Raw genomic sequence first — 26,748 nt, forward strand, 5'->3', positions numbered from 1 at the left:
ATCGTCTTGTACGCCGTTGAAGGTGCTAGTGGAAGTCCGCAACTCATTCATGCTTTAGTTTAGATGGGTGATTTAATTTTGAAAACAGATCGCCCTTCGCCACGGCTACGGTTCGATGAGATGGCGCAATAAGTAGGCTCACGAACGGGTTTGCTTGTGGAAGAATGTTTACGAACCTACATCAGCATTACCACAGCAAACACAAAAAGAGACAAGTTACTCATGCGTGGTTATACTTTTCTTAATAGTGATCACTTCAAGAAACAAAGAAATGGTGCCGTGACCAGGATTTCTGCAGTATCTTAGGGTACATTTTATTTAGCTTTATTTTCCAACATCTGTTGAACAATCGAACTTGTTTGGACATTATCTCACGCTTTGAGTTGCAATGTTGTAAATACATTCAACATAGCAGAGTACTATAAATTTCTAATTCAATCCAAAACATGGTGGCCCCAAACAGCGCACAATATTATCAAAACAATCATTTAAGCAAAACCGTAACAACAAATCCCAAACTGCCGGGCATCGATGAAAGCTATCATTTGCTCGCTCTTGTCTAATTCACTCACCCGCTCCAGAAGTGGAGTACCCGGTGCCAGTCCACCTTTCTAATTCCTCTCCCTCTGCGACGGCCATCCCAGGCCGTCCCGTTTAGCCTTCGGTGCTATTTTTCTCTTCCGCTAACGAGACCGCTAACACACTACACTGCCGGCTCTGGATTGCTAACCTAATATCGATTGTGGGAGTAATCAACAAGGTGGTTAATGATCATACTTATCGCCCACCTGGGAACCCACCGGCTCTGGCGCGAGCTTGAACGACATCGGGATCGCTGACGCAAGGCTTCCAGAAAATGGTGGACCTCCGGTAGCGATCGCGTAGATTTACCTTCATCGTATATCCCTTAGCCGATAATGATCCGCGCCAGTCCGTGGAGGTCCCGGAACACGGTCCCGCTGTATGTCGATTTTCCTGATTCTTTATCGGTGCACATTACTATCGATGAGGCATACAATTTGGTGCCATACTACTCAACCTGTCACTATATTTATTTGAACACTTTGTCGTGCTTATCGCTGAAATTGGGCAACCTACCACAGTTCCACCTTTCGGGGAAACTCTAAATGCCTGCCCTACCCGTGTCTGTAACATGCTTTTCAACACTACCCCAAAACAAAGGCCCTGTACTTTTCGGAGGCTTCAGCTTCCATCAGGGGACTGGAGCAGCCGGGTCCGACCACTGCCCCATCACTATAATTTTCCCGGACCTTACGACGAGCTGCAGCCCTGGTGCCCTGGCTCGTTTAAGCAATTTCCACCATCCGCCTGTCATCCCGGGTGAACCTTGCCCTAGGGGGGCGAGCGGGCAGTAAACCGAGGAAAGAAGAAAGATGAAAGTGAAGGTTTTCTGGTACCGTTTTCACCTCACCTTCCTCCGATCCTCCGCATCCCAACATCCGCTCAAGCATCACACCCACGGTCAGTTCTTTAAACACCACTACGCGGCACGCTGCAATTTACTCGCCAGCCGCTGGGGGCTTTGAATCGCCCCCACTCGTTCGTAAATGAAGTAATCAGAAAATGTGATTTTGGAAGTGTTTACATCACCCGCACCGGGCAAACACATCGTTCCCAGTCGACTTCTTTGCACGCACACCACACGCCACTTGCAAACGTGTGAGCGAAAAAGGAAGGAAAAAGCTGATTATTTCCTATTGTTTTCCATCGCCTTTTTTCCGCTGGCCCCTTACAAACAAACACTGCGAACGTTTTTGCGCTGCGTGCGATTGTTGGCCATTGCTGTGCGGGCTGCAGACGCTGGTTTCGGTTTTGGGTGAAGCTTACCGGATTTACTACGGAACCCGTTTTTCGTTGTCACAATTTTCCCAGCACAATTGGAGGAAACGCTGTCCGCGGTTTTTTCCACGCTTTATATGTTCTGTTATGTTTGATCATACGTTTAGTGGTTTTTGCTTGTTTTTTATGTTTTTCGTAATTTAATTGTGTATTGTCTGTATATATTTAAAAATAAAATTTAAACAGCAATGTTTTTCATGGGAGTTTTATTTGATAGAAATTAACTTTTTTTTCTTTATTTCTTTACAGGAGGAAGCTTTAGAAAGGTTATTAAAAGGTACGGGATGTTAGCAGAAAAAGTTGAATGAACACACCGCAATCTGAGGTAAGATTAAGTTCTCCAAAGTTTTTCTACTTTTAAGAAAACACTGTATTTGAAATGTTTCACATAATTATAATATATAAGTAATCAACATTCAAAGTTATGTTCCAATGTGTCTTGTACTACTGACCTGTCCAGTACTCATTGACTTCAGCTATACTGCAGCACAGAAAACACTCTCAACAAATCCTTTCCCTGTGCTTAGTCAAATCTGTGCTTAGTTCGTTGAATTTACAGTCTTAGAAAAGAACTTCTTTTAGTCTCTAAAATTATATAGAAAAGCTTGAACTTTAATTCATACGATATTTGGAGCAGCCCACAGGCCTTTCCTAGTGGAAAGCTCGAATCGGAGTGCAGTTATCATTCTATATCACACGGCTTTACTCAATGTGTCCTCTAAACGGCCTCTAAGGCATGTAAACCAACAAATAAAAGATGTCAAAAATAAACAATCTTTCTAATTTCACGACCGCACGTGACTATCTACTGCATTTGTTTACTTTAATTTGCGCGTTGCACAAAATGAAAAGTAAAACTCGCATACCCAGGCCCCTGTTGCGGCCCTTTTGGCACACGAAGCCATCCATTCCAGCCCGCTCGCACCAAACGTGCGTCAATCGTGGTCCAAATGTTAGACGGACCGTAATGTGTCATTCGCTCCCCATCTACCACCCCTCCCGGCACCTCGTTACGCCACGCAGCGCATTGAATTTCCACCGCAACCGGTCGCCGGTATCGTGTTGCATACGCGTTACCCGCGAACCGAAAACCGTGAGAGCCTTCGCTTCAAGAAGTCACGTTTAGAGAAACCCACGGACCGCCGCGGCTACGAATGCCTGCGAACGTGCGGCAGGTAATTCTACACCGTAGCCCTTTACCACCAGTGAGGGAACGGGGGCAACAGATCGGCACGAAACTGCAACACCGGCCGGGACGAACGGTTTAGGTGGTTAGAAAAGCAAAGCAAAAACTACCGCCGGGGGTTCGGAGGCTGGAGCAGCGAATACACTCCAGCCGGATATGCCGATATCTCAATCTTGGCTCAATCTTGCCAAACCACACCGACACAGAGCACGAATGATCCGGGCCCGATCGATCGATCGCCGACATTCTGGGACATCTCACCGGGAGGGAAGTAATTTGTCATGCAATCAATTAATCGTTCGTTTGGGTCTTCCCGACAAACCCCGGTCTGCCATCTCCGCTTCCGCGAGCGATCGCCAGCCGGCCGCCCGAACGGGGGAAGCTAAATTTTCCACTAATCGTCCGGACGATTAGACAGCCACGGGGCCCTTCCTTCCCTCCCCGCGCGGAACGGTGTCAAGCACCGTGCGCACCGGAAGAAGTGCGCGAACACAAAGCGAACCTGCCCTGCTCTGGGCACACCGTTCCGACACACAGGAAGGAAGAAGATTCACGCAAGATTAGCGAACGTCGATATCCAAATCATCGGTCGCTTTTCTCGCGGGCACGCGGGAACCCCGGTCGCTGTTCTCGGCCCGATCGACCCAAAGCGAAGGACTTTTACTGCTTCGCAATGCGCAACAAACACAAAGCGCCAACGAACGAACGGGCAAAACAAGCACACCCGATCAACAATTCGATACCCTTCGGTCCAATCGGTCAAAAGGGCCAGCTGTGAGGTAGGGTAGGGCTGCAATTCCAACTGAAATTGTACCAATCGAATAACCACCAGTTCCGCCTGGCGCCCGGGCCTCGATTGCGATCGCATCGCCTCCTTATGCAACCGATCTTCCGGCCCCAGGTCGAAGATTCCACCCTGTGCGCGAGATACATTAATCAGAATCGATAAAATTTGATGGCAATCGTTAGGATGGCTGTGGTGGAATCGGTGTCCGAAATTATACAATGGGCGAGAAAGTTGGGCGATGCGACGCCCTGAAGGCTGAAGGATGGGACGGGATGATGAAAGCGGGCAGACCTCCGCAGTCAAACGTTGGCCCGATGCGTTGTAGTCGAGTGTTGTAGATCATGTTTTTGATTTTCCGATTTTGGAAGCTTGCGTTTCTTTTCTCGCACTGCAATGATCGGCGAACGTGATTGATGAATAACCGAGCGAGAGCTGTCCAATCCATCATCGATGGCGACGTAAGAATATGGATGGATGTTACTCGCTATTTATTGACTCATAGCGATCATGTCGGGGTGGTTTGTTTTTCCAGCAGTTTTCGTAGAAAATAACCATTAAAGTTTGAATTAAAATGAACAGTTAGTTGTTATTTGTTATCTTCGATGTTATGATGATGCAAAATGAATACAAAACAACACGTGTACTACCGGGGTTGCGTATCATTAATTAGTTAATTAGGTTGATATTTAAGTTCGTTACGTTACTTATAGATCATTTTAGATAGCAAAACTAATAACTAAAATTTATTTCTAGTGTTTTTGCTTAAATGCTTTTGTTCCTAAACAAAAGGATATTATTTTTGTATGCAAGGCTCAACGGTTAATTTTAATCATTATGCATTTTTCGTTGTGATATTAAGATACATTGTAATACCAGTTCCCCATAAATAAATCCTAGACACCATCTTCACAACTTTACGATTCAATCGTCTATCATGTTTGAATACATTTTAACCACGCTCAAACAAAACGGTACGCATCCATAACGATGTTGATCCACTGCACACAATCTGATAGATCCACATGGAAAACACTGCACCACGCGAACATCACGCACACGTGCACCCTACGGGAAATGGCTATCGACGTTTTCAAAGCCGATTGATTCGTGTTTTGACACGCCATCGATAAAGAAAGCAAGCCGCAACGTAGCAGCAGCAGCAGCAGCAACAAAAAACCGCACCGCAACGGAAATCAATGCGTGTTTCATTAGGAACGCGTAAAAGAAACCAACACCAGCCCGTTCTCGAACGAAAGTTCACCGCGCGCACATACCAAGAAACCGACGGAGATGATCGACTCGAGTTCGATCCGGCACAAAAAAGGGAATCCATCCATCCCGGCTGCCATAACTTTCGATTTTGTTTCATTCAACCATAAACCCTCAAATCACCTCATCTCCCGTGTGTTTTTCTTCCGTCTTCCGCCGTATTGCGGCGTGGCCGCATCATAAAACGACACCGAGTGCGTTTTGTGGCGCATGCTTAATTACGTCCGTCCAGCGGTGGCGTAGCGCACGCTCCGGGTTGTCCGGGCATGGAAGGGAGGGAGGCTGCGGTCTGACCCCTGGTGCAGGCGGGTCCGAAAATAAACACCGCCACGGAACTCTCACTTTCACGAACCTTACGGTGAAGACCCTTAGGGAATGAAGGGACAAACAGAGACGAGACTAGCAGCGAGAGAGTGTGAGAAGGAAAGGGAAAGAAAATGAAAAACAAACCCGGGCAAGATCACGATATCACGCGTTTGTGGCGCGCTCTTCCCGCCGAAGATCACTTCCACTGGAAGTTGGCATCGGAATGAGCGACTCCCGGCGCGATTCAGTCGCGACCGGTGTTAACGTGACCAGGAGTGTTCGACTGTGCTAAACACAAATCGTATAATTTATGATCTTGAGCCAGTGTTGAAGGAGTTTTTTGATAGTGAGCACGGTCCCCGGCGTGCCCTCCCGATCAACTGATATTAATACTCCTCTAGCACAGGCGCGAGCTCGCCACTCCTCCTGCGGGCTAACTTTCTCAGCACTATCAACAGCTTGACACTTCATTCCGTTACCCGTAAGGCTTGTCCGAAGGGTGAGATGAATGTTTTAATCTGTGCCTCCTCCTTTACCCCTGTAAAAAGGGGTTTCGAAGAAATATAAAAATCATTATGACGGGTGTGTGCAAATGCGAAATGAAACCTATGATAGCAGAAACGCTTTATTAATCGGACAGCATTGAACTGACAACTGGACACTGGCTCAATTTAAAACAGCGAGCAATTAGTTACATAAAACAACCAACAAAAACGGAATTAATTAGAAACGAATCAACGAAAAAACGTTTTAATTTGACCTTTTCAACAATCATCTGGAAAAGGAAACGACAACTGTTTACCGACACCGAACACACCGCCCGAACATGGCACCGAGTGTCATTTCCAATCAACTCGACGTGGTTGAGTATGTTCATTCCAGCTTTTGGAAATTGCTCTTGAACTTTGAGGTTACCAAAATAAATTCCAATTTCACTCACACACACTCCTGCCTTCACACACTTTTCTCTTCCTACAGTTGTGTTTATTTTTACTCTTTTGAAATGTTCTTTCTTCTCCCTATCGCGATCATGTGTATGCGCCCCGCTTACCTTCCAATCCATTAGCCTAGCGGAAGGAATGTCACCCTCATCTAAAATTACCATCTCTTCCCCCGTTTACATTGTCTCACTGTACGCTAGTTCCTGTTTCAAATCGAAAACAAATACTTTTCCAAACAACAGCCTCTATCCAATGCATCGTACGGGTGGCACAGAATGGTTGATGAATCATAAATTTGGCCTCCGGCTTTTAAAACTCAGCAACTTCCCCAGCGTGAACGGAAATAAATGAGGGAAAAAAGTGCAGTTGCACAAACGCGTCTCTGCCGGTGACTGGGAGCCGTTAATACCGAAAGATTATGGTGCTGATGACGTGTTCAGAACGGAGCCGGTATGGGAAAGGAGCATTGCATCCATCTTCCAGCAGAGAATAATATACGATATGCGTCATGGTTTGCGTCAGCAAATTTATGGATGCACAAGAATAGGCACTATGGTCGTAGCTCGTGTACCAGTGTTTCATTGCAAATGCCTTTCTAAACTGTGCCGCTCAGACAGGGGAAGATGTTCTGGTGGCAGGTTAAGACTTTAATGAGCATTTAATTGAATAGTTTGACGTTATAACATTAGAAACAATTTCAAATTTTCAACTCTATTTAATCTTAGCAAGTGTTGTGCATTTTTAATTTAATGAACTTGCGAATCAGAATGATTATTTTAATTACTTTGATCAGTCTGATTCAATTCTACAAGAAATTGTAGGAAAGCTTAAGTTTCCCTTGCAACAGTTATTCCATTTTTAACCAATTTAAAGATTTACGAGTCGTACAATACTTGGGAGTTGTGACTGTACAAATCTCCTGACTCATTTTCATTTTTAGGTTCATTTTTGAAACAACAAAGCTCTACAACCATAGATACGTTACCAGCATAGTTTAAAATAGCTCATTTCTTGTGTTCTTCACGAAAAAAACACAATAAATTAGTAAAGTGTGCTGATGCTATTTTTAAAACGAAAATTACTTAAATACACTTCCTACTTAGAATGCAAGTGTTTCCTTCCTTTACCATCATTACCATACGCTCGATGAGCGACACTCGGTAGGCAAATAGCCTCGCAACTTGCAACTGTCGCCAACGGGTCGCCAACACCAGCAAGACAAAGCATCAAGCAAATGCTATATTTGCATTGCTCTTGCCCACCGACAAAGCTTCATTCAACCCCCGCCCCGCGGGGTTTTGGGAAAGGGCTTCGGTTCGGTGCTACCCCACGTGTGATATTCGCGCTCCAAGGGACGTCAGCAATTTGCTGACTCGCGTACGCAAACAATGCCCTTTCGAAAGACGCACCCGGCAACGCGATCGGGACCGGAAATAGGAGGGGAGCGGGGAGGGCGGAGGAAAAGTTCTTCGTCACGCCACCGATCACTTCACGCGTCAGGAAGTCCCGAACGGAGCGCGGTGTGATACGTCGGTGACGGTGATGATCTTTCCGAAGACAGTGCAGTGCGCGGTTTAAAAGTGGGTTTTGCTACGCGGTTTCCGTTTCACAAAACTTCCCAACCCTTTCATTCATTGACACACACACACACACACATCAAGACTGTGCCCGTGGAAGTAAAAGAGTTATGATTCGATGTGGTGGCTTTATCGTTTAAATGCTTCCGTCGTTGCTTGCTTGCGATTTGCGGGGACGGTCTGGAGAGCGAGAGGAAACGAGAATCGGAAGTATGGTTGAAAAAAAAGCATAGCAAAAGATGTGAAAGGGAATGATGGTCCAGAGGGGAAGTGTGTGGCATGGGTCAAATGTAAATTAACCGCTCACGGTAAAGAAAGAAGACGACGGAAAGGGCAACACATACCCCGGGAAGTTGAAGTTCGCAACGCGTCGCACACACACAGGCGCCGTTTGCCAATACATCTGAGCAATGGGCGCCGAGGCTATCGGGCAAATTAGGTTAGAGTGTCAGTGGATCAATTTCTGGTTTTGCTATTTGCATTAATGCAACGCGCAACGAAACCAACAATGAAATCGAAACACGAAAACACGATGTCATCCGGTTCGATTTTTAACGGGCCCGAACGCGCGGCTGCTTTTTGGCATTAATCCGTGTGGACAACTTTCGAAAATGGGACCGCTTGGGCGCTCGATCTCTGCCAGCTGCGCGGTTTACTCTTATCTGACGCTAAGGGGCTGCTCCTTTTCCTAGCTTTTAGTGGGAAAATACGCGCCAGTATTGTTAATCGTGAAGTGAACTTATTATGTGAAATTTAATTTAAACTCTCCGCTGCGTTGGGTGGCGAAGGTTGCATTTTAGTGTGGCAATCATAATCGCAATAATGCAACAATAAATTTGTACTATCTTTTACGTAATTTTGTTCGTGGTTTCTTTTTACACGGGGTTATTTAACTCGCTCACCGTGCTCGCGTTAAACGAGATTGACACTTTATGCAAAGCAAGACACGCGTTTCAATCGGACGCGGATGAGAAAGGAAACATTAAGAAACATATGTTTATCGCACGAGCTGTAACGGCGCTCTCTATATCAAATAACAATAACACATGTAATTTGAAGCCATCTCCGACACATTATGCGTTGTAATGTGGCCGCCCTTTAGCGTAGCATTATCGATTCACGCAACCCGATCTTGGTGGCGTGTGCATGCATCACTCCAGACGCCACCAGTAAGGTACCCAATAAATAATACAAAACAATTTTCAACCGATCACCTAATCCACGAAACACCCAGCGATTGCAGTAGATCGCCCTGTCAGTTGTCCCCTTGTGTCTAAGATCGCTCAAGATGTTATCGTTCTCAAGTGGTCACCTCGGAGCTCCAATCGTGGCACACCAGATTTCACGCACTCAGCACACACTTCCAATAGGATTCTGCTGCTGCTACATGTGAGTACTCCCCATTACACAACGTCACCGAATCCCCCGATGCCAGTGGAACACAACCGGGAGTCATTGATTGGGGGGACAGCAATAGCTCTCGCTGCAGCTCGTAGTACACGAACGGTGCTACATATCGTTCGATCACCACGACACCGGGACACCCCCTAGACAACACACACCCGAGATCACCCTCATCGTTGGCGTTGAGTGGCCCGCCATCGGTGTGAACTTTCGTCGCACGAAACGGTCGGCCGGCGGTGCTTAGCGTTGCGTTAAGCTGGAGCCGCAGCGGAACGGAAGGGAACAGCGCTAAGAGCTGCGTCATTGGCGGGTGATTCGGGAGTGATTTATTGCATCCAACGGGTGTGTAAACTACACACAATTAATCTTGCTCTTTATACCCACAGGTTAAAAACGGTACTTGATCTACAGCTACAGTAGTATCCTTGTTCAGCTGGAACATTGGATTATGTGTGTGTGTGTGTATGTGTGTGTGTATCTGCGTGCACGTGTAAGAGAAATAAACAACAAAAGCAAACCATCAAAACTGGAGCAGCTTATAAGCAGGAAAGCTTCCATACGATATTAATAGATGCCGTTGCCTCAATCATTCTTAGCCTAAGCAGCACTGTCATGCTTTCTTGCATTCTAATCAAGAAGCACCAGCGACGCTAATTGGCATCGTCCTTTTATGGCCTATCGAAGTGGAGTTCCAGTAACAAACTCAATTTCATCATTCGATTTGAAAGTACATGAATCACGCGCGCCTTAACGCCATCACGACAACATGATGAATTGAAACAACATGCCCAGTTTGCCAAAAGCTTCCACCGCTCGGTCCCATGCCATGGAGGTCTTTGTTGGGAATCTGCCATCTTCCTGTCCGCCTAATGAAGATAAATAGTTCACCAGCACCCTGGTAACAATCGCGCGACGAGCTCTTTTCACCCATAAATCATCGCCCAAACCGCGGAAAGCAGCGTCCCCAGTGCTCCTCTCACACGTCCTACATGTTTGGCGCTCGATTACTCTTTTTGCATACAATTCCTCATTGCGATGGGATGGGTAAGTTTTATCTGAAATTGAATCGCCAACATTGTTCAACGCTGTTGCGAAACCGCTCCTTCCCGTGCGCGGTTTGCCAGCACTTTCTCCAACACTTCCTTAAGCGACCGACTGCAGTGGTCCAACCTGCGCCGCAGGACTTGTACCGGCGCTTAAGCTATCCTTTAATGAGGTAATTAAGTGCTAGCCGTGGCACACCGATCAAGATCCCGCTCCAAAAAAAAACAAAACCCATACCAAGGCATTTTGTTGGCGTTTTCGCTAGCAATAAATCGCACTCAGCTGATCTTCCTTTCCAAGCCTTTCGGCCTCGCTCGTCCAAAGAACCCGTAAATTATCGACAAGCGCGGCTGGGCGTACGTGCGCACCAGCGCCAACATAGATTAACGCCGATCATACCAGCGCCAAATCCACCCATCCTCTCATTAGGGCCCGCGCCGGTGTTAATTCTCATTGACCTCACCGCCGAACTGATCGAACGCTGCTGCCTTTCACCCCGAGTCAAACCCCGGGAGCCGCCAAAGCGGCCGACATCACAAACACACGGCCCACAGTGGTCGCCGTCGGGTCGGGTCAAATCGGTCGGATCACCTCGGACAGCTCCGAAAACCGTGGCGTGCCAATCCGGCGAGCGCAATCGATAGCATCCTACCGGGTGAAGATGCGCCTGCTGCCCTCCGCCCAATCGTGCGGAGAGCCCTTCACCACGGCTTGAAGGATGGCGTTTCGAAAGTGAGATCGTGTATGTTTGATGAAATCGAAACCACCGGTTGTCGCTGTGCGATGGCAATTGTGCGGCCCTTCGTCTTCCGTGAAGCACCTGGTAGGCAGACAGGCAGGCAGGCAGACGTTACCAGGTTGGCCTAATCAATTGGGTAAACACTGTTTCGACGCTTGCGGCTGGCCCGTCAGTGTGCGCGGGTGTCCCGCTCTACACCATCGTGCATAACAATTGCACGTACCGAAACATTTCTCCATCCGGGGATGCTGCCGGTGCTGATGTTGGTGGTTGTATAATTGAAAGCAATGCTAATGAGTAGTTTGCTTGCAAGGGTTTTCCATCCCACCTTTAGGGAGCCCCCTTCAAAGTGATGGCTCCTACCGATGTGAGAACTACCGATGCTGCACCAACGCTTACGAGGGACGAGATCCAGTCCAGTTGGCACGATCACGAGCCGGCTTGTTTGACCTCCGCTCGAAGTGGGGAAAAAACGGCCAGGCGACCACACGAGACTGAGTGGTTTTAGAGGAATCGTGTTTTCGAGGCAGTTTTCGATCCGATATGCTGATGAGGCGAATATGGGGTCCCGCATGCCGTTTCTACCCTGTGTGGGCCATCCTGTACCACCGAACCTTCTCGCGTGTATGCCCGATTACGGAACAGATGAGCCGTGACCGCAAGGCTAATCCGTGGAATTGTACAATGTGTATGATCTGCTTTTAATGTACGGCCGGATTACAACGACTATTAACGAGCTAATGCCAGTCCCGGTGTAATTAAATCATAACGGGATTGCGGTGGAAAAATTGGAATATTATAGGTTTTTTTTGGGGGGGGGGGGGGGGGAGGGAGATGGATTAAAGAAAAACATTGTTGGCCGATAAATCATCCTCTAATGGTGATGGATCTTAAATGGTAATGTGTATTTTTTATTGTTCACATATAAGGAAACAATGTTTCCAATCAACAACGGTAAAGGTTGATTTGAAATCATGCTACACTGAGATGAAAAACGTTTTGATCTTTATTGTGTTGATTTGTAAAGAACAATTTTCTATTTCCGATACTTAGGAATATAACTCGCATAGAAACTGGATATTAAAATTCGAAATATTGATACAATATAAGGTTTATAACGGTGTATCTGTTATAAATGGTTTGTTACAAAGCTCTTCCGGGACTGACGCCTTTACAATGTTTAATTTTTTGTCTTCTCTAGTGTGCTGATAACTAATCGATTCTACAGACCCAAACAGCTTTGCAGAAATGAACATATTAAGAGTCTGCACTGTTCTTGATTAGTTTCTTTATTAAAAACTTTTCCATTTCCTTAATACCTTACCATTACTGTACTACTTCACTGAACTTAATCCTTAACTTTAACTTTTTTTAAAGTTATTAAACGTTCACCTAATCAATGTAAGTAGAAATAGTTAATGTTTTTATGCTCGAACAGTTTAAATGGAGTCTATGCTATTTGTTCACCACATTTCAGATCAAGCTATCATGGACCATTTGCTGACCTTTTCATTTTCATATCACTCGCAAGATCATCACATATTTTATGCGCTAATAAATGTCAAACCATCATTCAATATTATTAACCAACTCATCAACGGAATCTTCCTGCTGTTGATTAGCTGCTAATGATGGGCCCCACACTCGGTAGACTCCATTTCACCATGCTAATCAACTCAATTCACATTAAAATTTCAAACTTCAAACCCCAAGTTTCAAAACGACCGCAGAGTTCATTTATTGATTTGTTTTACCCATTTCCAAACGAACGAGCCGTCCGGCAACCGTAGGATGGACCGTTGATAGGCTATAAAAATTCCCCAACACTGTTTCCCACAAATGGGCAGCTCTATCGTTTCATCTTCACTCTAGCCCCAAAAGCAATCAAACCTAACCGCCGAATGATAAATGTTTACCGAGCATCATTTTTCGGTTTTGGGCCATTTTTATCCCCAACTCCCGTGGGAGAGGTTGGGGGAGGGAAAAATAAACAAACAGAAGCTTCCGTTCTCGACGGCGCTACGGTGGGTCAAACATAAACAACTGCCCCGAACCGTTAAAAATGGCGAGCTAATTTATAGTGACATGCAGCACTGTTTATTGGTGAGCAGCGCATCGTAGATATTCGTTAGCTACCGGGGCACCATTTTAAGCAAGATGAAATGCTCAATCAAGTGGTTTTACTGTTTAGTTCCTTCGCGAAACACGTTGGGGGAGCAGTAAATTGGGCGAGCGAGCCTGTCCGATTCCCAAACTCATTAATATACCTTGTCTTTTGCATCCCACAACAACGAGCCAAAAACAACGGATCATCCCGGACTCGGGAATCCGTTAAACTGCGACACGTTTACTCTCTAAAATGTTCACATGCGTGCGCGTATGTGCCCTTGTTTTCTGGGCATGCCTTCCCCTCCCCAGGTAGCAACATCCCATCGATCACCAGAGGTACGACATGCGCCAGTCCCGCACGAGAATGGAGCGTTACGCAACATCGGCAGCATCATTCCTTCGTGACTGACGATCCAACCAGACGATCGAGAGACCAACAGAAGGAAAGGAAAAAAAACAGGGTCATTGGCACTGCGTACTTCGACAGATGGCTTCGACGCTGGCAAGAAGCGTTCTCAATTAATTCGGCATCACGCAGCGTGTGAGCCACACGAACCTGTAATAGCTGTCAGAATGCGCACTCCCGGGAGTGACCTAATGCGCTTTGCCGCGCGGGAACGCACGCTCGAGACGCTTTATCGCGGAAGAAATGGGGCCACCGGTACACGTGTACCTTCCCCAAGCTAGACGTGAACACCTGGCAGAACTGAAAAAACAACAGTTATTCTTCAACTTTTTATTTCACTGTTGTGTTATTTTGTTTCCTCCTACTTCCTCTGAGTCGTACTTGTCTCGAGCTGTCTGCTGGCTCAAACCATTAGTTACGGAAATTTTTAGGTGTGCACGCCCCAGGTAGTAGAACATCATACACGGTTTGACACAACGGATGTACTGATTCACCTTCGGGAGCTTGCCTGCAGCTCAGGTTATTTTTTCAACTCTTAGTACATCAAAATGGATTAAGCTTGCTTGGAGCTGCTTCTCACTGAGTGAAGAAGCACATTGACATACTTTCCTAAACTTTTCCACCTTTTATAAGAGCACTTACAGATTTGGCGTGCCGCAATTACTTAACCGCAGCAGCAGCAGCAGTACGATGGCGAGCGCCTCTGCAATACATCAACCTTTTTATCGCATGTGTCAGCCCACCGCACGCTGCTGACAAAACGGAAGACGCGTCCTCATTAGAAGACAGATGGAAAAGCCGCCACCGTGCAGGTCGCTATCTGCACCGTGCGACGTTTTCAATTAACAAATCCATCATCATCATCCTCCACATTTGTTGCAATTTTTTATATCCCTTTCGCAAGGTTCCCGTGGGTTTCCTCCAGACCTTCGTTTTCAATTTTCTGCCCTCCTCCAATGCCTGAACTCCTCCGCCCCAAAGCCCCGAACTCCGCGACCAGTGGGAATGAGAACTTTTAATCAAAACAAAAGCGTTTAATCGCTCCAAGAAAGCGTCGTGTTCCGATTGGAACCTCCTCCTCCGTGGTGTGAGCCAAGATCCGGAGACCCGCATGTCATCGTTTTCTTTCCCGTACGATGATGAGGGTTGCTTGCCTGCGTAGTCCACCGTTTCGGTACGATTCAACGCACAAGAATTCACCGGTTCCATGTCGCGGAACTCCCAGCCACAAGCTGCACCAATCTGGCGATGCTGTTGCTGATGATGATGATGCGTTACGCTTGTCGCACCTTTTTCTGCGCCCGCGGTTTTTGCGCACTCCCGACCATGCAGGATGCGATTACGAACGAAAATCATACGTTTATGGAGCGGCGCTAGCCAAGAGGCGGGCTGGAATTATGAGCCAAATTAGAGGGTTTAGTACCGTGTTGGTCCACGTCGAACGTATGAATCATAACGGAAATAGACAGGTCCGATGGATCGACCATGGCTGCTTCGTTGACAGCCACGGGTTTTTCGGTTGTCGGTGGTCATTTTAGGGTTGGTTTGTGTCACCCGGAGACAAGCGTTTGCTGTTTGCTCGTTTTGATTCGTTTCTTTCTCTTGTGAAAAAGAGTGAGGGGAAGCTACACTTGCGCGGGGGGGGGGAGCATGATTGATGATTTCATTAGGTTGTGTTGTGTTGAATAAATCGTTTCTCGAAATGCCCATTATTGACGCAATCGTGCGTGTATGTGCAAGGAACAGAGACAGTAATTTAATCCAACCACTAAATTTGCCGGTGTGCAAAAATGGACAGGTATTATGTGTGAGCAAAACACAAACAGGCAAATGCTAAATTTAAAACAACTTTATTTGATATCATGCTTAACTTTGAGCGGCACAAAAGAACATGTCATCAATTTCCATTTTCTTTGGCATTTCAGACAATTAACATAGCCAAAAACGTATTGAGAGCTTAAGAGAGAAGGCCCAAACTAAGTTTGGAAAAAACAGCAAGTATATTTTTGGATTTTTTCGAAAGTCATATCAGCTTTGGAAAGTCTAAAGTACAATATGCAAAAACCGTCTGAATTCGTGTTATACAGCTTGAAATGCTAATGTTTGCAATATACTAAGATACTGGGATGATTTGGGATGACAGTGGGATGGTTTAATAGAAATTTAGTGATTTATGCTTTGCTTTCATATAACATTTTCCAAAGTATTTATAACATGCTTTTATGAGTTACAACACTGCAAGAAAATTTTCTTTGTAAAGGAATAGAATTCCCATAATAACCTCATTCAAAAGTTTGTATTTGCTAGATCTTGATTTTTTTTTAATAAACGCAATTTTTGTTTTTGTTTGGCAACAAATATCACTTAACATAATTTACAATCAACTTTAATCTGCAATCTCTCTTATGTAGAGGGTATGAGCCCACCATTTTAAGGACATTTTTACCAATCTTATCCGAAAAATCTCTCGAATTTGCTACCTTCTAATTCACTAATACTGTTTTCATGGCTCCAATCTGCAATCAATTTCAAAGAGAACAATAGTAACTGAGTGATATACTATTTCAACGTATGTACCAATACACTTTATTGTATCTTTCTCCAGCATGGCAGAACTTTTCAACTTCTGTAATGTAAAATATGAGTCGTATTGTGGGAAATTCCAAGAGTGTTTTATACATCCAGTCCTTTTTTTTTATATTCCTGGCTCTTTGTGTCGCTATATCGACTATCGTAACATACTGAATGTGATGTCATGCCTTACACACTCAGGAAAGAGTATGAGGGAACGTGTGAAAATCTTTACTAGAATCCACCTGTTTTTTAAATTAAATCTTCCACATTCCAAGATGCTCTGATTTTGTTGTTTGCATTTTCCCAGCTCCCATTAACATTCCGACAGTTTTGTTTGGATATTATGCGACCAAACTTTCGTAAATAAGCACAAATACTGACCGCAACTAGGATTGTCTACCCGACCACTTGTCTACACTCGATGCATTTTTACTGCAATCGATACAGCACACGTGCACCGACACAGCATCTGCAGCAACAAAGACAAAAAAACACTTCAACATCATTTTCCTGCCATGTTTTCCTACCACCATTCCGGTCTTCACTCTTCTCCTGTCGTACTCAACCTCTAAACCCCCCGTCTGGAGCGTATCGTGAACGCGATCTTAATAGGATCATTATTTTATTAGCTAACGTTTTTAGCATAAAAACGACCCGTGCCAAAAACCACATCCAGCACAGACCCAGCACCGTCCGGCTGTCCGGTGCATGATGTTACATCATTACTCACTCACCGTCTGGTCGTTTGCGTCCGTGGTGTAGAGCACTGTCGGCGAGCCGTCATGTGCATTGTGTGCGTGGTAGTGGTGGTACTGGTGATGGTGCTGTTGCAAGTGTAGTTCACCACCCGGTGCTGATGAATGGATCCGTAAAGATTGGCCAGATAACAGGGGGTGGCTGACGGGGTTTCCCTTCGTGCGGGAAGTATGCAAAAACAAATTCTACAGCGCGACGAGATTGTACGTTTGCTTCTTTTGCGGTTTAAATTTGTCTACCCGCTTTAAAAACGATCTCGGGCTTATCGGGCGGGAAAATTTGCCCTCACCCTTGGAGTTACCACGATGCAAACGTAATGTATAGAAATGCTTAGATCGCATCAATCCGTGGGGCTTTTTTGCTGCTGTTGTTGCACCCATCGAGACGCATCAGCGCTGAGACGGTGACTGCAGCCAAATCTTGACCCCATACCGAGCCGACGAGCCATTACGCGAGAGCTACAGTCCATCTAAGTAAGCTCACGCTGCTGTTTACCACGGAGGAGCCTTCCGCTCAGCGGGTCATGGGCCGGTTTAGCCTTTTGCCTTCTTAACTGCTCCCATCTTAATCAGCGTGTGTTGAGGGATGGCACTGTCGGCGGATTCTACGTAACGCGCCAGACATGCTGTGGCTTAAATTGTTGTTCTGCTGCTGATGTGGTCACACATACTTGGCGGCATAATCATCAACAAAAAAACAACAACAAATTGTAGCCTCTTTGTTACACCGTTACACCAGGCCCCCCTTTTTCCCACCGTCTCAAACAATGCACCTTGGTAGTATTTTAATTTGTCCCGGTAATGGTAAACTTTGGCGTTTTTTTAGATTTGATTGAGTTTTCTTTCGGTTGTACTTTGTTTGGTTTTGTTTCTGCAGGCAAGAAAAGCACATAATTGTGGGATTACGGGACCCGTTAACGTCAAGAATGAAAAACAACTTTATTTTAACGAATGTGTTGACAGTGGGCAGTGTAGCTCTGTACAACTGTTTCATGGCAGCGATTTGTCAACCACTTGTCAGGCTTTGCCCCCCAAAACAATCATCTAGATTGTTGTGATCTTTTACGCTGTGTGCTTGGAATTTAAATGATAAAATTTTAGTCTAATTAGTTTACTAATTTGCTCTGTGAGAACAGAAGTGAACATAAAAGTTTGTAATTTATTGAACCTACGATTGTTTGCTTAGTTTAATTAACACACTGTATTTTATCTGCGAACAAATTAAATTATACAATTATTTGAATAAAGTTAAATCATTCACGGAATAATGCAATTTAGTATTAGATACATTTTGTATTATTATGCTTGATACATAGTTTTACATTTTGCCGAATATTTGCCACAAAAGTAATATAGTTTTTTTCTATTTTTCAGACAAATGCTACATTGAATGTAAGTAAAAGCTTAACATCTAGCCATCAAACAATATGCAAATGTGAGTTTTCTCTTCCGCAACACACGGCCACGCTTTCTTTCTTCAACGATGCTCATCGTTCAATCTTCTCTAACAACGCTAAAATAACGAACTCCTTGCACCTATTCCATCCATCCGACCTCGACCTCGAGTGGGTGGACTCAATTTGCATCTGTTGACGCATCTTTATGCCACAAATTGATTCGAGCCGGACATTCGTTCCGGACGTTGCCGCGTCGATTAACGTCGAAAGCGTTGTGCACTCGATGACGACAGCCGTGATTAAACAAAAAAAAGAAACAGAAGTAAATGAACACCAACTCATTCATTAATGTTACTTTTTACAAACTCAAAATCAGCTTCCCTTGCAAGCTAATCCCACTAATGCAGGCAGCTCCGATAGCATCATCTCCCGCCCGTACACCATGCCCAGTGCATCATCAGAGTTTCCGAGCCTTGATCGTACGATTATCGTTCATCTGCGAAAACAAAAAGAGACAGACCGACCAGGCTCACTTTTAATGAACTCACGCACATCAGCCCGCCATCACAGCCAATCGAAGAAAGATCAATCTTAACCACACAGTTTGATCTTTGCCTTCGCGCGAAATGATGCAACGGTTTCGAGGGAGTAAGGTAATCTTCGTAACACGTAAATTGTTTAACACGAACGCACCTCAATCAAACCCCTCAACCCCTGTGGAGAAACCCCCTGTCGGCGCGGGAGAGAACCACGCACACATGTCTTGCGTTGCGTTTTCGTCTGCCGTGGCCACGCTTGGACGGTTAGCGGGCGCTAAACCAATGCTTTCGGAAGATCGGTGTGGTTTTCTCACCGATTGCAAGAATGCTGATTGCTGGTGCTGAAGACTACACTGGTCGTCTTCAAATGCCAACGCAAGGTACAAAATGACAATTTTTACCATTTCGGAGAAGGTGAAGCCGACTGGAAGATGCTAATTTCGCGTACATGTGCGTACGGTTTGGCCAACGGCGGTGTCCTCGCGTGTCCCATTTGTCTGGGGCTCGTTTGTTTCCCACCCCGCTTTATGGTGATTGTCTTTGCGTGTTTTTGGAGTGGATGAGAAAACCGACAAAGTCATGCCAAAGAGACACAGAGTGGTAATTTGTGTGTATTGCAACCGCTACTACGGCGAACAGTTAAAGGTTAAGCGGCACAGTAGGCGAGGGAATCATGCCTAATATTTTATTAATAGCTTTAAAGCAAGCATTTCCAAATAATTCCTTAAAGCTCAGGTGTAAATTAACCAGCACAAATTCATTGGCTAATTTGCTTACCTGTGTTTTTGTATCAATTGCGTTACCAACTTCCCTTTTGGACGTGGTGCAACCAAACTCCCAAAGCAGTGTCGCTAATACGCCTTCTGTCTATCGAACCAAGCCATCGTTTTACGACACCGGCCACCGTCGGTGGGCCACTTTGATGTTGATGTCGGTAGGCAATAAAATTAACACCCTTTTGCCGCTCGGATGAGGCGGTACTGCGAAATCATCCCAGAAAAAGGCGTCCGGTTTTAGGTGGATAAGCGACGAACCCCCCCGCTTCAGAGTTCACGATCGATGACGCTGAACCGTTGCGGAACGTTTCTCAACGATTTGCACGATCGAACGCATCGAAGGGAGCCGCTAACAACACACAATGTCCATTGTGAAGAGGCGGCCGTATATCCGTTTCGTGAAGAAAACGGACATTGGTGCCGGTCACGAGTGTGGCAGCTGCGCCAACGTATCGATGATGAAAAATCTCCAATTCCAAGCGCTAAAACACCCTCCCTAAACACCCTATTTGAAGGTAAATCTCCCCATCCAAGGTTGAGCCTAGGTGCGCTACAACAAACGCAAGCAAATATGGTGCAACAGCACAATCAGCATCGTTTAAAACACGACAAACCAACCTCCCCTGCAGCAAATTAAATATTGCCGCTCGCCAAAACCAAAAACGACAAACGACCCCGTTTGCCCGTTTGCCCTTTTCGCGTTCCCTGTCTGCGTGCCTAAAAGTGTTAAAAACAGCACGTGCAAGTAGCAAGTTCAAGCCGGTGCGCCTCGTCAGCCTGGACACGCTAATTATAACTGCCGTTGATCAGTTGATTAAAATTTATGTCAGCTGGGTGTTGAAACGGGTGGTTCGATCCTACCAGCATTTGCGCGGGTCAGCAGAGATCAAGCCGTGCCAGCTGGGATGTTGCTGTCCAAAACCGGAGATTAGGTTCTGCACTAAAGCTCTCGAACCCACAGCTCACGAATGCTTGGTGGTTCAACGACTTCCGTTGTGTTGTTTTCTTTCCTTATTGGTGTATGATTGTGGCTTTCCTGTTACTTTCATTCACTGTTTTAACAGCCGTTTTGATTGTGAAAACAGTAAAAAAAATATAGTTAGAGGCCAACAACTACCGAGTCTACAAAAAAAAACCAAAACACATACACTTCATGTTGATCTCACCGGAAAGATTGCAATGTCCAGGCGACGAACCTCAAGCACTCAAGATCGAAACAAGCGCCTATTGGTATCGCTACCTAACTGGTGCACTTTTATCTGTAAACAGTCAACTTCTCCACGCCTGCATCACCTTCACAAGGAAGGTTGATTTATTTTTATGATTTATTTAAACACACCACCGGGCATTATTTATTGTTTGACAACCGCGAAACGAGCTTCCCGAGAGCAAGGGCAGAGAAAAGAAAGGTGAAGAAAATGCGCGGGGGGATGTAGATAAAACACAACAAGAGCCCTGTTCACTGCCCTCGAATGCCCCGTTGATCCCGCTTATGCTGAGGAGTGAAAAATGCGCAAACACGTGCGCAATCGCTGGGTGAGATTAAACCGAAAGCGATGAACCCGGTTTTCCGCCAACATGGCTGGATTGATGCCTAAGAGGAAGGAACTGCAAAACACCCTCTTTTACACGTTGTCCAGCCTGTGGAAGAAAGTAAAATAAATTAAAGTTGTCAAAAGAAGTCACTGCGATCATAAATCGCCACGTGCGATAGAAGCAACACACGATATTGTGAAAGATATGTTTTCTTAACGCAAGACTTCAACTCAGAAAAACAAATAGCAAAAGGGTTGTGAGGCCAGCGATCCAATTAGTGAAAAAGAGAACCGAGATAGAAAGGTTAAAAACCTCATAAAACTAATTTTGCTTCAGTTTTCTGGAATTCTCACAGTTTTCACTGCCGCATTCTGTCTTCTCCTCCGTGAAATAGGCTCTTTCATTTTTAACAAACAAGGTGAATTAAATCATCCCAATATTCTTGCCTCAATCAGCTTTGTTTTTCACTCTCAAGATCTCATCAGCACCAGTACGTGGATTAATTGGCATACCAGGTCAACCTACAGGTTCGCAGCAGGTGCTTTGTTTGAGTGATCATTCCGGCTCATTCCATTTAAATGCTCATTACACCACCATACCTTGAGATGGAATTGTTCTTCACTCCTACGAATGCCGACTGTCAACGCGATGCATTTCTCGAGATTAATGTACCGTGAAATTGCATAACTGCACATATTTGCCTATGCGGCGGTTACCAGGCTGCACCACCAACGCCACCGCCAGTCGTCATAAATCATATGCTCAATTTAACCGCTCCATCGCGACCGTGAGTGAGAACGCGGTGACAGCGGATTGAGAGTGACAGCTAAAACAAAACAAAAATCCTCCTCCTCCTTCTCTCAACATACCCATCCAACCACTGCACCATGTGCATGGCGAGTGAGGTCGGGTGACATTAAAGAAAATTAACTTCCAGCTCACTTGCGTGGCGAACATTTCGCCGCAGTAAAATCGTACACCAAACGGACCGGGTAAGCGTGCAAAGAGTTGTGAACCGGCACGCTGAACGATATCGAGCCGTAACCTACTTCACGTTCGTCACCTGCAGCGGACAGGAGCGCCCGCTTCGCAACCGAAAACGCTAACCCACTCAACTGCTGGTGGTGAGTTATGACAGTATGCAGACGCGAACCGAACCGGTGGTGGCCTCCAAGTCACAGAAACACGCGGACAGCAGGGACACCACGGTTGGTTGCGATGCATATTTGTTCGATTGTCATACCGACCCGACAAGACCCCGTGACTCTTTTCCCACACGCCGACGTAACACCGGTATGCGGTGGTATGCTGTTGTGGGTCGCTCAATTTCGATCAATAGAAGATACATTTTAGAGAGCAAAAAAAAGCAATAAGCGACCGTAGTACACAGCTCGTAATTTACATACCACCCGACCCGGGGGTACAGCGTCGAGTCTCACGGGAGTATACAATTTAATTTTTAACCATTTCATGTGTCACTCGAGAAATTGCAGAATTCTAAACCTAACCGCAAAGTGCCGCCACAAGACGGGAGCAAAAACAGCAACAAAAAAAGGTAGCAAACATGAAAAGAGAACCACACTGCACACTCGCGCCGTTCGGCCTAATGATGGATGATGAATGATTGTTCGCTTCTGTGTACCGTGCCACGGGTTTATGTGAAAATGGTTCGCTCTCTAGGTCAGGTCCGGTTCGTAACCCGTTCGAAGTGGAGGGCCAACGCACAATGGAGGTATCATTTTGATCGCATCGAGGACACCGGCCACCCGAACCGGGCAAGATTGTGCAAGCCTACTTTTTATCATTGCATTAAAACTAATGCTTAGATAGGCAGTAAATACTGGGTCACCAAATGCCACTGTGCCTGTGGCTGCGGTGAGAAACTTGCGCGTACTTTTTTCTAATAAATTCTCTCATTTCGCTGGACAATTTCTCAATTTCTTTGCTCTGACCATAATAAGATTCTAATAAGCTGATAGCCGTGCGGTTTATACTTTTCATTCGTGTGATTTGTAGCTTTAAAGGGAATAAGAAACCCAGCCTCTTCTTTACTCTTAGAAACCCAGCCTCCAGCTGCTTGAACCTCTTTTTTTCACCATCCCACAAATGACCCACAAAAACTGCACTGAACCAAATCTCAGTGCATGATTTTTAATGATCCTGCAAAACCTAAACAAACAAACCCACCATTGGGGCTTTCCAAAATAGAACTACTCCACCCATCAAACGTCGCCCACCCTTTTCCCGTGGCAGCTGGTGGTGCTCAATTTATTATGTTGCTTGCGGGTCCGCATACGCTCACGCCTAGCTCAAGTTCTACCCACCCAAGGGAGGGTGGAAGGGGGTGGAAAGGGAGGTTAAAGTAAAGCATAATCTCCCGGTCAACCTTACCGATACCGAACCGAAAGCTAAATAAATCTATCAAGCAATCGACAGCCAAAGCTCCTAAAATCATCCACCCCGGCGATACGAAAGACTTCAACGTGCGACCCACAAGCGGGAAACCCGAATCGCAGAGTTGGAGCTAGGAATTGGACACCAACGAGCGATAGACATGCAAACGGGTCCACTTTTTTGTTTCAATGGACCCAGTTTTTTTTAAAAAGAGACACACACTCATTCTTACCCTTCTCCTGCCGGCGCGAACTTGTCCCACCTGCTGCACAAGTTGCGCAAGAATTTCGCATTCCTAATGGGTGCAGAGCGAAAACTGTCCACCCGTCCCGTGGTCGGATTGGTGGTCTTTACCGGCCCCGGGTAGTAAATGCATCCCACACGTCTCACCGGCTGGTGGTGCTTGCTGGTGGTCGCATAAAAAAACGAACCCATCGATCGATCGGTTTTGGCAAGTGGCTGAGGCAGCTTCACAGCTCGCGAGGTAGGTCAATAATTCGAACGGGTTCGGTACATGTGTTGCTCGCGTCCGCACCACGCAGTCCGTTCACCTACGTGCGGCACGCGGTGGTAGTGCACGGGTGCGACGTTGCAAAATAAGTTGCACTGATGTGTAATTGAGTTGGAACAGATTCGACTGAGCGAGATCAGAATGTAATGAATTCACTTTTTTGCTCAGGAGTGCTAATGGGTTGTTGTGTTGTACTACGATTGATCTTATTTCTTCCACAAAATGTAGCACATGGTGTGTTTTGTGCTCGAGTTACAATTGGAAGTGAAAAATTTGTTTAAAATGTTTTAATCTAAAACTCTCAGACACGCTTTAAAATATTACGTATCTTTCCATTAATGTATATATAATAATGATATCCCTCCTATTTGTTTAACACAGATAGTAATAATCTTAAAATGCCATTTAAGATCCCAAATATATCTTAAATACATGATCAACAACCCTGCTTCTCCTAAACACGATCAAAACACTGATCTTCCTTTCAGATCGTAACTCTGTATCAATTTCAAAGAGAAAATTAATCATTCACTCCATTCACCAATTACTTACCTTTGCCGGTTCAACGATACACTCCACACTAAAGCTATTGAACGCCAATTCACCCCGAAAAAACGGTGTAAAATTAGTAGTTTATCCGATTGGCAATCACAATCACACCACACAATCATGCCCGGTACTGATTGGTAGTCTTCGCATCTTCGCACGTGTGCAAATCGCAATCTCCTCAGCCTCTGTTGTCGATTAGCATTTAGATTCGCTTAAGCTTCCATACGTCTTCCCTCGCCACTATCTTCCGCTCTTCCCCGCACCAGCCAAAGACCACCTGCTCGGAAAGGTATCGAATTTGCCGTTTCCTTTTCCATCACCGCTCCATCATCCATCGCAGCGCGCGTCACGATGGCGCCTTCCCACCCAGAGACTTCCCCATCCCGTTTTTGGCGTTGGATGATTGTTTAGCACAGCTTCACATTTTCCCATGCATCTTACCACACGCTCGCACACACACACACACACATAGGGAAACATACGTGCAGTGCAGCCCGTCGGAAGCGAAGCGTTTGTCATGCATGCAATGTCGTCCGCGCTGGCAATGATTCCACGCGAGTGCAACGTGCAAGCGCGGAAACGTGAGAGATTACAACACAGGCCAGCCTGGCAGGTGTGGTTTGGCTGCTGCAGCACCGCTCAGCTTCTGTTCCGAAGCATCAGTGTGTGTGTGTGTGTGTTCCGGCATGTTCCTTCAGATTGACAGCAGCTCACGCCCGGATGGATGGGCGTATCGTGTGCGTGTTTGTTTCTCTCTCTCTCTCCCTGCTTGGTGCCAAGCGGGCGTACGGCGCCCTTCAGCGGCCACCGATACACACACACACAGTTCATGCGGAAAATGTAGGTTTCACAGTGCCGCCCAATGCCTAATATAAACGGGACAAGGTTAGTGTGAATTGGAAACGGAAATTGCTCACACGGTTGACGGTTAGCGCGGGGAATCGTGCGCGCGGATAAGGATGAACAGAATAAAGGGACTTATGCAATTACTTATCTATTATTGGCGTTTCTTTTACTTCCCAATGCGCATTCACGATGGGCAACCATAACGCCATCGCAAGCGCGTTGCCAGTGAGATGTGAATGAATTATTCATTTAAAAAATTAAACAAACACTTTGCTTTGGGAAGAAACACTTAACGTGCCACTTGTTTCGGTGCGCACCTGTTATGCAATTAATGTTTAATTTTTTTAAAATGTAAGTTTTATTATAACCTACTTACAACGTAACCATCAAGCAGGGAAACTGGTACACCAGTATTTGTTTGATGGCTTCTCACCAGCCAGCCGATATAAACCTGCATCCAATTTATTAGCCCTTTTCCAGCCCTTACCACTGTTCCGATTTGCAAAAAACTCTCCTGCTACATTCTACCATCGCTCATCGTAGCGGCACAGTTGAAGTGCAACACCGCCGCCATCACTGGAAAGGGCCACCCTTCGCACCCATCGGTATCGGTATAAAACCACAAATTACCCACAGCTTTTAGCACGAACGCTTCAACCGGCTGCAACCGCTAGGGCACTAGGTCAAATCCATCGACCGCACCGGCCCGCGCACCCCGGCAGCTTTCCACCCACCAAACAAAAGCCCACCGTGGAGCTCCCAAGCGTTATCACCGTCGGGCCGCAGACCGCAATCCCTCGTCCCCTCTCTTCAGGGCAGGGAAGTGTCGAACGGTTCATAAAAATGTGATGTTTATTGCAGCCGACGGATCGACGGACCCGCGCTACGATCGGGTGGTTAAATTAAAGTGCTAATCATAACCTAGAAGCGCTGGGACGGTTTAATTCTGGAGGTGACCTGTGCCTGTGTGTCGTTTATTTTTGGAATGGATGGGCTGCTCCCAGCTGCCGTGAAGATGTGGACCACACCGTGGAGAACGTCTCTCGGGCGAATGATGCCGTGGATTTCTATTTCCTTGAGGAAGTTATACATATTTCGATCGTTTAGCGTTAGGATTATAAATTGAGAATAACAACACACGATCCACACACACACACACACACACACACACACACACTCTTACGGTTGCCTTTTTCCATTCATGTGTGGTTCAGCACATCAATATGATAATATACGTGCTTCT

General features: G+C 45.9%; 1 protein-coding gene across 2 annotated transcripts in view; it reads left to right on the forward strand.

Moving 5' to 3' along the window:
• The window catches only part of LOC120948923 (mucin-17), an 87,821-nt gene that overhangs the window by 25,340 nt on the left and 35,733 nt on the right, over positions 1 to 26,748 (forward strand). For both annotated transcript variants that reach the window (XM_040365786.2, XM_040365788.2), the window contains exons 3-4: positions 2,110 to 2,185; positions 18,332 to 18,349. The gene's annotated coding sequence lies outside the window, so the exon portion shown is untranslated. The remainder of the gene's footprint in view (positions 1 to 2,109; positions 2,186 to 18,331; positions 18,350 to 26,748) is intronic.

This window comes from Anopheles coluzzii, chromosome 2 (assembly GCF_943734685.1).
Source record: "Anopheles coluzzii chromosome 2, AcolN3, whole genome shotgun sequence".
Classification (NCBI taxonomy): domain Eukaryota; kingdom Metazoa; phylum Arthropoda; class Insecta; order Diptera; family Culicidae; genus Anopheles; species Anopheles coluzzii.